Consider the following 10,455-nt stretch of genomic DNA (forward strand, 5'->3'; position numbering starts at 1 on the left):
GTCTAGTCAGAGACATATTAGAGGCAGAAACAGGAGTTAGGAGGGGTAGAGGTAGACCTAGATTAGATTACTGTTCGCAAATAGTTAAGGATGTGGGCTGTTCTAGTTTTAGGGAAATGCGAAGATTATCGTAGACATTTCTTGAGCTTAATATAACTGTGCAGACTACTGACTAATTATTTTTTTTTACGATTGAAAAGTAATAGACGTTTCGAACTCAAACTTCATAATTGTCCCTCAGCATTTTCGTTTGTACAATTCCCCATTATTTTCCTTCGTGCTCTAAATAATGAAAAAAATGCTTACTTCTTTTAGTTTAGTCCTACAAACTTTGCAGTTATTACTGTATATAATATAAAATACTTTTCATCTAAAAAAAGTATCACAGCTCCGATCAATATTTATCAATAAAGATTTTTCAAAAATATATGAGACACTTCAAAATTTGGCTAAAATTTTTAATCAAAACAACAACAATACAACAGTTGTAGATCCCTATATTTCTCCCAATCAGGATTGCAATTTGATTACATTTAAACGAAGAGAAAGTGGTTGAAATTTACTGAAGGGTCAATGAAATAATATTGCCCATAACAACTTGCTACATTTAATTTATTATTAATTTCCTTGATAAACATGCAGGCACAAAAACTGTTCAGACAAGCATTTACTAAATATACTAACGTTTCGGTTTATGTTTTATCAAATATCACCGATAAAGGATCATTTTATCATTAAAATTTCAAGAATTTTATAAAATATTAATATCAAAATTTAACTTTAAGGTTGATGGTAGTTAACAAAAAAAAATAATTGTAAAAAATTTTGCTACTTTCTTTTGTTACATCATATGTACGGTGCACTTTCTGTCATTGTCAGCATAACGATCGATCGACGATACACTTTAATAAAACAGAATCGATTGCTTAGCAGCAACGAGCGTAGTCATTGAAACGTAATGATAAACGCATAAGGTGACCCAGTGACCAATATCTTTTGTTGATCTTCTTTGACACAACAACAAATGGAATTTCTCTTATTTATTGCGAAGAAAAGGGACCCGAAAGTGGCCGCGGTTTTTGACCATCATTGGGTGGTGTGAAGTGAATTTTCTAACAGAGAACGTAATTTTCGAAAAAGTGTCCCATTTAGGGCCGTTACTTACAATCGCCCCAAATCCATTAAGTCCATATATGGGATTACGAACATATTATAAAATACAAGGTTAAATTAATGGAGTTGGACGTGTATAGAACGTACTTATACAATATCTATATACATACATATGTATATACACTCAGGCATACCTTGTGATTTACGTTTTAACCTTTTATGATAAAAGTGGTCTTGTTCAACAAAAGTGTTGACCTCAGTGGCGTGGAATTTTCCGAAGGGCTTTTAATATTAATTTTATTCTACGATACCAAACGCAGAGATGAAGTGGACCAAAGGAAATATAGCACACAAGAGTTTTAAACTAATAAATACCTCAAAAACCAAAGAATAACCGCTTTCGAAGTACAGAAATTAAAATAGATTAAACACGTTTTACAACTCATTAAACATTTTGTGAATGGATTATGTATCAAACAAATGTACTTTTTTCGTTAAAATGGAAGAGAAGTACCAAACAATAGAAAATTTTACAGACAAAGTACAATAAAACAAAAGACATATTTCATTCAAATAAGTAATGGTCCCATTAGATTATAAAACTTAAAATGTCGTGAATAATACCCATTACTAAAAGAGACTAATTGTTGATTATGTTAATTACTAAGTCATTAATTTTCAATTAAACTAATTAGAAGTTACATTATAATAATAAGAACACAAAACACCTGTAATATTTCACCCATATTAGCTTTATAATCTTAAGTTTGGAATTACATGATAATATGGCACGAAGATTTTATGTAAGTCGTATAAAAGCAGTGTTCAAGTTTTGTTATCAAGTAAAACAGATATATTTGAAATCAATTCTTGCTTTTTTAGATCTATCACCTCTAGTATTCAAGCAATAGGGATTTATTCACATTTTCAACCACCTGAGGAAGTCTTTTTAAGGCGAAACAATTGTACTATGGAGTATACCCAGATTCTTTGAAACAATTCATACCAAAGATCATCGACAACCACTTAAATCTATTTTTTTTCTATATCTCTGGAACTGTATTTATTGTATTAAACTGTATTTTTTTCTAAATAAGAGATACCATTTTTTGTATCCCTGACAATGTATGTACAAAATTTCATGTTGAGTAGTTACGACGTGAATATAAAACTAGTTTTTCTATCCCTTGGGCAGAAAAAAGGTACCCTTGTCCTTTTCTTTGCCCTTAACGAAGTGTGTACAAAATGTGATCGATTGAGTAGTTAAACGTGAAGTTACATTCGCTTTGACATGTGCAGTGACTTAATCTTATCTACTTCTACAGCATTCTAATTCCTCCTTAATCCTAACATTTACCTACTATTCACGATATCTTCATGATCCTCCTGTAGCACCGCATTTAAATCACTTCTAAAATGTCAGTAATTCAAAATGTAAAGGCCGCTCTATACAAATCGAGTCTGCCAACGGGAAGAAGGGAACTTCTAGCCACCAAAACCTACAGGATACAAAATCCTTCCAACCGGATCAACAGAAACTTATTAAATGGACCGAATTAACAATCGCCACTAAAAATATATTTGAAAATAGTGGAGGTCGAAATAATTCACGTCTCTGAAAGACAAAATTACAGTTTAGATACGAAACAAAAAGACTTCGTTGCATTATTACCGTATCGTATTGTTTATAATATTTATGCGTTCTTCTTTGTCTAGTAAAATTCTTGATGATGTTAGTAATATGTACATGTCATAAAATGACGTTAAGACGATGCCTCTCGAAACAAATTAATTCTTCAGTGTCTTTGACCGACAAATTGAGGAAACCAGCATTATGTCGATTATAACACATTTGTCTGACATTCGTTCAGACTACCTACATACATACACATATACATAAAAATATAAGAATGTACTAGAGGTTGCCCAGTACCAAGTGTTTCTGTCACTTTTTTTGGGATCCGACTGGATACCGGATAATGACGTCGGCTACCCGGCAGTGCTGGAGAAAAACAAGACCAAACACCATCAATTATAATTTAATAAGTATTAATTTTGCCTATTCCAAAAAATGGATCAAATTTTGTGTGAAATACAAAACTAAGTGCACGGACGTATTCCGAATGTTGACTGTGGCATATGGTGAAGCTACCTTGGACCAAAGCAACGTTTATCGGTGGTACAAAATGTTCTCAAAGGGCCGAGAAGATGTGAACGACGAAGAGCGTGCCGGACGCCTGAACACGTCAACAACAGACGAAAACATTAATGAAGTGAAGAAAATAGTACTGACCAATCGTCGAATCATAGTTAGAGAAGTTGCTGAAGACCTAAACATACCGACTGGATCCTGCAATTCGATTTTTACCAATGATTTGGCAATGAGACGGGTCGCCGCGAAATTCGTACCAAAATTGCTCAATTTCGACCAAAAACAGCATCGCATTAACATCACTAAGGATCTGTTGGACTCTGGTGACGAATCATCCGTTGATGGTTATGAGAAACCAAAAAGCTCAGTCATCCGAATTAAAGCTGCCGCATGAGACCGAAAAAAGTGCGCCAAGTTAGGTCGAAAGTGAATGTTCTGCTTAGAGTTTTCTTCGATTGCAGGGGCGTGGTGAATCATGAGTTATTGCTACAGGGTAGAACGGTCAAAAAGGGATATTACCTGCAAGACCGCCAGAAATGCCCGGTTTTGTGGAAGAACAAACATAAATTTTTGGCCAAAAACAACACTCTGATAACGTCACAGCCACCGTATTTCCCAGATTTGGCCCCTATGACTTTTTATTGTTCCCAAACTGAAGAGGCCCCTGAAAAACGGCATCGAAGAAGGAGCTGAACAAGATCACAAAAAATTAATTTTAGATGTACTTCGAAGATTACATGTGTGTAAGATCTGGTGGTGATTAATTTGAAGGACGCAAAATTGATATTCATGAATAAATAAATAATTTTCAAAAAAAAAAAAAACAAAATTCGCGATACTGTTTCTTCGAACTGTTACAATTTCTGTTGCTTGTTGGTGCATTAAGTTTTGATTAACAATAACTTATTAATATGATTTTGTCACTTTGCAAGCTTTTGGTGAACGAAAAGATAAACCATTAATCATAGTGGCTTTACCCAACGAAATCACTATCCGGTGCGTCCCTAGTTTGTACAAGAAACTAATTTATTATGTAATAAGCGTTCTTAAAACGTTTCGATATTTTGGATTAACATCAGTAAAACAAATGACCAAAGCCTATAATATCCTAGATCACATTTGACTTCTTGCATCTCCCAAATTGTTGATAAACAATTTTAATAAAGCAAAGAGAAGACACATTTCGTAATCCAACAAACGTAACAGTTTGGCCAGTTAGGAGTTTAACCGCTTCATACAAAAAAACAGACAGCAATTCTTTGAAACTACCAACAATTACACCAGAATCGTCATTTTATTCTCCCATTAAACAAATTCAATTTAAAAAATCTTAATTTGCGAAAATTTTGATGACTGCTTGTAATAGACTTTAGTAATGCATTTGGGTGTGGAAGAAGGGGAAAAGAGAATTTTTGGTGGGGCCTGGGACGTCGTGGCGGCGTCCCGACGCTTTCCTATCAAGACAGTAACAGCCTCTGATCGCCTTCAGGCACAGGTAGGTCCATTTATGTGACAATTGTTGACCTAACATTTTTAACAAATCGTTTTCTGTTTTGTTTTGTTTGTTTTTAGATTAATTTTGTACCGCTAATTAATAAAATAAAAAGTAAAATATAAGAAAAAAAACAGTAGGGAGATCGCTTTTTGAATCTGCACATCACAAGCGTTAGCGTTATGCAACCTGTCATGCTTTTACACTAAAGGAAAATCGAAAATGCTTACACAACAATTTTTTGTTTCTAATTTTAAAGGCAACTGCTTTAAAAAAATCATTTTTGGTTGCGTGAATTGTGGTCTACAAAGAATTGTTTTTTTGAATGTTCCAAATGTCTTTGAATGACGCGCGTGAAATGTACACAAAAACCGAACAATTTCGAGAAAGATTCGAACATGTAAAATGATTCTAAATATAGTGTGCAGTGAGAGATTTTCTACTCATAAACACTCGCAACACAGTGATGACGCGCACGCACATACCTATTATACGCATGTAGCATACAGAAAAAAAAATAGTTTTGGCATAGTGCAATAAATAGTTTTATTAAGTAAATGACCAGATATAAGTCTATTCGAAATTGAGACAGACACACCACTTGCTGTTTTGAGCTGTTGTACTAACCAAAATTAGTAGTTAAAAACGAAAATAAAAGTCTTTGGTAAATTTTATAANATTAGAAGCCATTCATTGAATGTCTCTTTGTCCCCTGTTTAAGCTTCAAATACGTTCAATGGTAAATGTGCAAAAATGTATTTTGCATTTTACAAATAGAAAATACATTTGGAAAAGTATTTTAAATGAAATACAAATACGTATTTTTAATTTTGTATTTGCATTTTAAATACAAGTATTTCAAATAAATCACATCTCCGACCACCTCATATTTTTCAATAGATGATGCCATCCTTTGATTATTGCATGTAATGGAATATCTCTACTAGTGATGAGCAAGGCAACACCAAGACCAATTCTGTTTATGGTAATTACGCCGAAAATTTTAGAATTGAATTGAGGTTGTGGTTGTATTCCTTCAGGAAACGTTCGTTGTTAGAACGGAGGAGTAAGTAACCTGATATTGATTTCCGATTGCTTTTCACTATAATTTAGATGAGCTGAACAATAATTATAGCGGTGAGCAAAAGAAAGTTTAAGACCAAGACTTGTCCCGTTTAGTCTTGCTTATTCAGTCTTGATCTTGATCCTGCTCAAATACTTCTAGTCTTGTTTTAAATTTTCGCCTTGTTCATTTAATGTGATTTTTTAATAATTTTTCTATTTATGGACACAATAATTGTCTTATGTGCTGAAATTTTCTGTCATACATGCGAGCTTGTTATGACTTTTAAAGAAAACAGTGGTCATATTCGTGAGATTATGAAAACGAAAAAAAAAAGGAGCATACGTAATCCTAAAATGTAGCACCGTACTACAGATGGCGTTTACTGCGCCATTTGTGGTATTTTCTAAAACACACTGTTAAGATAGCAGGTAAAAGTTGGTCTGTGTTCTGTCGGAGCTGCCTGCGGCGCGCTGATGATGTCCGAAAAGATCGAAATCGCGATCCGCGTCTGGCAGTTTCGACAGAACACAGACCACTTCGAATTATTTTATTATGGAAACTCTTAAAAATATTACCCATCTTCCATTGGTGGAACTAACCAATAAATCCTACTGTATATGATGGTATTAGACGTCTTTATTTAATGTTCACACCGGCTGGTACATTATAACCTTAAAATTTTGATGCTGCTCACCACGAATAACGGTAGTCCCCATCCAAATTTGCACGAGTTCAACTAGTATTAACGAATTCTCTAGATAGGATATCATGGTACATTATCTAATTTTTACCCTATTTAACAACTCTATATGTAACTACTGAGTTTTATACCACTAAAAATTACTTATTAAAGACACAGTAAGATGAAGTTAATAGAAAACAGAATTAATTGTTGATAAGATGGTTTTAAGTACCTAAGTGTATAATAAATAAAAACATTAAAACACAATTTAGTTACCATAAAAATGCTAACTGTTTTTGAATCGTAAAAATTAGATACATAGGAAGCTATCTCTTATTATTGCATAATATAAATATTTCTACTACTGTTATTTTTTGAAACTCTTCGTTGATCAGCATGTTCACAAAATAAAGCAAAAAAATAGGACAGAGAAAGTAGTGTAAGTACAAGTTACAAAACAGGATTATAAACAATCATAAATAGATACTAAACGACGACTGCTTTCACGTTATGAATACAATAATCTTCAACTTTGGTTTTAAGTAAAAAAAAAATAACGATAAGGTCTTTGCACCGACATTCCTTTCAGGTTAAATTCATTTGTGTATAACCTGTCTTTGTGAAGTTAAAAATTTTTTACGTCTGATGTACCTTGAAGCATGATGAGTCATATAATGTTGTACAATTTTATAAATTTCCTCAATAAATCGCCCTGTATACGTACAAGTGTTTGTACAACAACTTCAACGCCAAAACTGTTACAGTTTGCCTAATTTTTTACAGTCGTTTGTTTATATTTAAAATAAAATTTTGATATTGTTTACTATCTGCCGCATATTCTTTATTATTGTCGCTCTTATAAACGATTAGTAAACAACTGGAGCGGAATTAATTAGAAAGTTCGATTGTTTTTATTATTACATTACGTTATTGCCATTACCTATAACCTACTGCTAAGGTAAGCAACAAGACCGTTGTGGAAGTGGTTAAACAAATAAAAAAAAGAAGCTAACGCATGCTGAACTTTTTCTAATGTTACAATTGCAAGGTAAATTGTCTTTTATTACATGCAATAAAAACAAAAGCGGACGGTCGTTCTTCCAAAATTGGTCAACGCAACGATATCTTGTTTTGGACGGATTTCGCGTAATGAAAAGTTTATTTGCATATTGCCCACGAAGCACGAACGTATTCGTTTTTATGAAAGACACTCGCTATTAAAGTTCAACTCGTATTACTCACTAAAAATGAACAGAACAAGTACCTTATCAAAAATGTTGCTAACAATAATGATTTCGAAAACTTGACATCATTATATTTCCCTATCTTTCTGTATATAAATTGGGGGTAGGGACGCATTTTTAAACATAAATTGAAAACGTACACAAATTAAAAGAAAATAATGCCTAAAAGCTTCCTAATTGGCCTTTGTATTCCACTCTACAATTTTTTGCGATGTTTTTAATTGTGTTCGAATATCAGATTTTAAGTAGATTTTTATCAAAACAAATATAATTATGAAGAAACTGGATTTACGGATTCTAATCGCGTAGTATTGAAGAAATCTAACGGATCGTGGTGACGTCAAAAATATTCGACGTTTCGTCTCATATCAAAAGGGACATCTTCAAGAACTTCAAGTTGCCGAAGCATGATCTCAAACGTTGGTTCTTCAACGTCAAACACGTTTAACGCCACTATTATCCGTCATGGTGATTTGATCAATAAGACACGGTCAGAATCCTCAAATCCACACGACAACCGTGAAAACCTAAATCAACTTCCAAATATATTTTTTACTATCGTAATATTTACTGCTCAAACATCTTGAACTAATTAAAATGTCATCTGTTTTAATAAAAATGACTCGAAATATGCAGTTAAATAAGGCAAAATATTAAAACATTGCTAAAAAATTTATATGTCCCAGTTGCATGTCAGTAACAATTGGATACATTACTATTTCATCATCTGACATCTATAAGTGACCTAGTGAACGAAACTACTCAACTTTTATTATACCAAATTGACAAAATTATTACTGGCTACTGCTTTTTTATCATTAATACTTTTTACAGTTCTTAAATAAGAGTTACATCAGGGAATGACATGTATACAGGATGTCCAATAAGTCGTTTATGTTCCCTTTTTAAGTGCTTGATCATTTTTACAAATAAATAAAAAAATAATATTATCCAAAAAAGCTGTGCTTAACCAATTTTGCAAGAAATAGTCTTTTATGGTCAATTATTTCCCCTAATTACATGTTACCGATGTAGGAGGCAAACACATGTTTTTTCTAGAACTTCTAAATGCTTACATATGTATGTACATAACACATAATAAAAAGTTTATGATGCAGGTTCAAAGACACGATTTTTGTGTGCTGGTTTTTTTTTTCATCACAGCTGCACATTTAGACTTATGATTTTAACAGATGGAAAAAGGCACTCTCTTTTGTTATTCTACAATAAAATTCAACAAATGAACATCTACAACAACAATAAGATTTAAAATAATAAAGAACTACTTAATTAGAAACGAAAGTGTTACAAAAATAAAAAAGAGATAAAAACGATTTGCGAATCTCTTTGGGGGCACAGTATGCGATGGACTGACCTCAAAATTGAAACGTTGCAGCCTTGATTGAAAACTACTGCTCGTTGTCAAAAATTATAAACAAATTTAAGGCAAGGAAATTTTGAAATAAGATAAAAGTGTCAACAGATTCGTTTAAAAAAAACAAGCATTTTACCAGCCAACTCGATACGCTTACAACTGTCCAAAAAAAGTAAAAAACAGAGATACATATTTGTTCGTAACCTCCCACAGGACATGAACGAAATAGAGTTTCTAAAAATAAGTCCGCTCCCAATTCCTATTCATTCCTACGACATTCTTGTTATTATCTTCACATTATGTCAAGTTAAAAAATGGAACTTTTAGTAAAGGGGCCAAAATGGGCCGCAACACGTTTTACACACATCTGGTACCTATATTAATTTTTAAATTAGTCCATAAGCTTTTACTTCTAGAAACATTTGTTAGAATTGGTACTTATAGTCAGTTGTTTCTATAAAGCAGTAGCTTTCAGCGTACTTTATTATCTACTACTTTTGAAATTGATAAAATCTCAAAAAAAGCCAAATTAATTAAAATTACTGTTGCTGCTAATTTGACAGATAGGGCACAGTTTGCGACTTTGGCACTTTTTTCACTAAACCAGGGTTAATGAATAAATGACAGAGATCGACGGCTAGCAAGGGTTAAACAAAACGGCACGGCCAGGTGCCACGGCCAAATTTGTATTAAAATTACTCCGTGATATTTAAACAAATTATTAAATTAAAAAAGAATGCGTTAAAAGGCCACTCACCACGTAAACGTCAGCGCTGCACAGCTTCAATGCGACTGAGTAAGAGCCGCGCGCTATCAGCTTACCAAACGCTCCTTACCAGGAAAGACCCCACCACTTAGGAGACTTGCTAGGAATAACCCTGCTATATATTTCAGTGCACATATTTAGCCCCAAACCAGCGGTCTCAAAAATGTTTGACGAAACAATAATAATATCAACACGAATGGTATCGATTAGTCATAAAAGGGGCTCTCATAGCTAATTAATTAAAAATGATATCCATTTCTTCCTTTAATTTTTTGCAGATGTTAAATCAGAGCCACGATAAGGGATCAATAATTTATTTATTATGTAAGAAATTGATTCTTGGCTAGGCACTTGGTGAAGATATAAGAAATAAAACATTTGGTACACTTTTGATTCACAGTTTATTTAGAACACTCTAACAAAGAGAATTCTCTTTGATAATGGTTTAGCAGCCGAAACAATTGTTAGAGTGTTCTAAATAAACTGTGAAACAAAAGTGTACCAAGTGTTTTATTTCTTATATCTTATCAAATATGTTTCACCAAGTGCCTAGCCAAGAATCAAT

The 10,455-nt window shown here is 33.0% G+C and overlaps 1 protein-coding gene across 1 annotated transcript in view; it reads right to left on the reverse strand.

Moving 5' to 3' along the window:
- LOC108735714 (tropomyosin-like) overlaps window positions 1–9,989 on the reverse strand; it is a 19,431-nt gene extending 9,442 nt beyond the window's left edge. The window contains exon 1 of the mRNA XM_025974943.1: window positions 9,882–9,989. The gene's annotated coding sequence lies outside the window, so the exon portion shown is untranslated. The remainder of the gene's footprint in view (window positions 1–9,881) is intronic.
- Window positions 9,990–10,455: the final 466 nt, after the last annotated feature.

Source organism: Agrilus planipennis, unplaced genomic scaffold (assembly GCF_000699045.2).
Source record: "Agrilus planipennis isolate EAB-ADULT unplaced genomic scaffold, Apla_2.0 scaffold86, whole genome shotgun sequence".
Taxonomy (NCBI): domain Eukaryota; kingdom Metazoa; phylum Arthropoda; class Insecta; order Coleoptera; family Buprestidae; genus Agrilus; species Agrilus planipennis.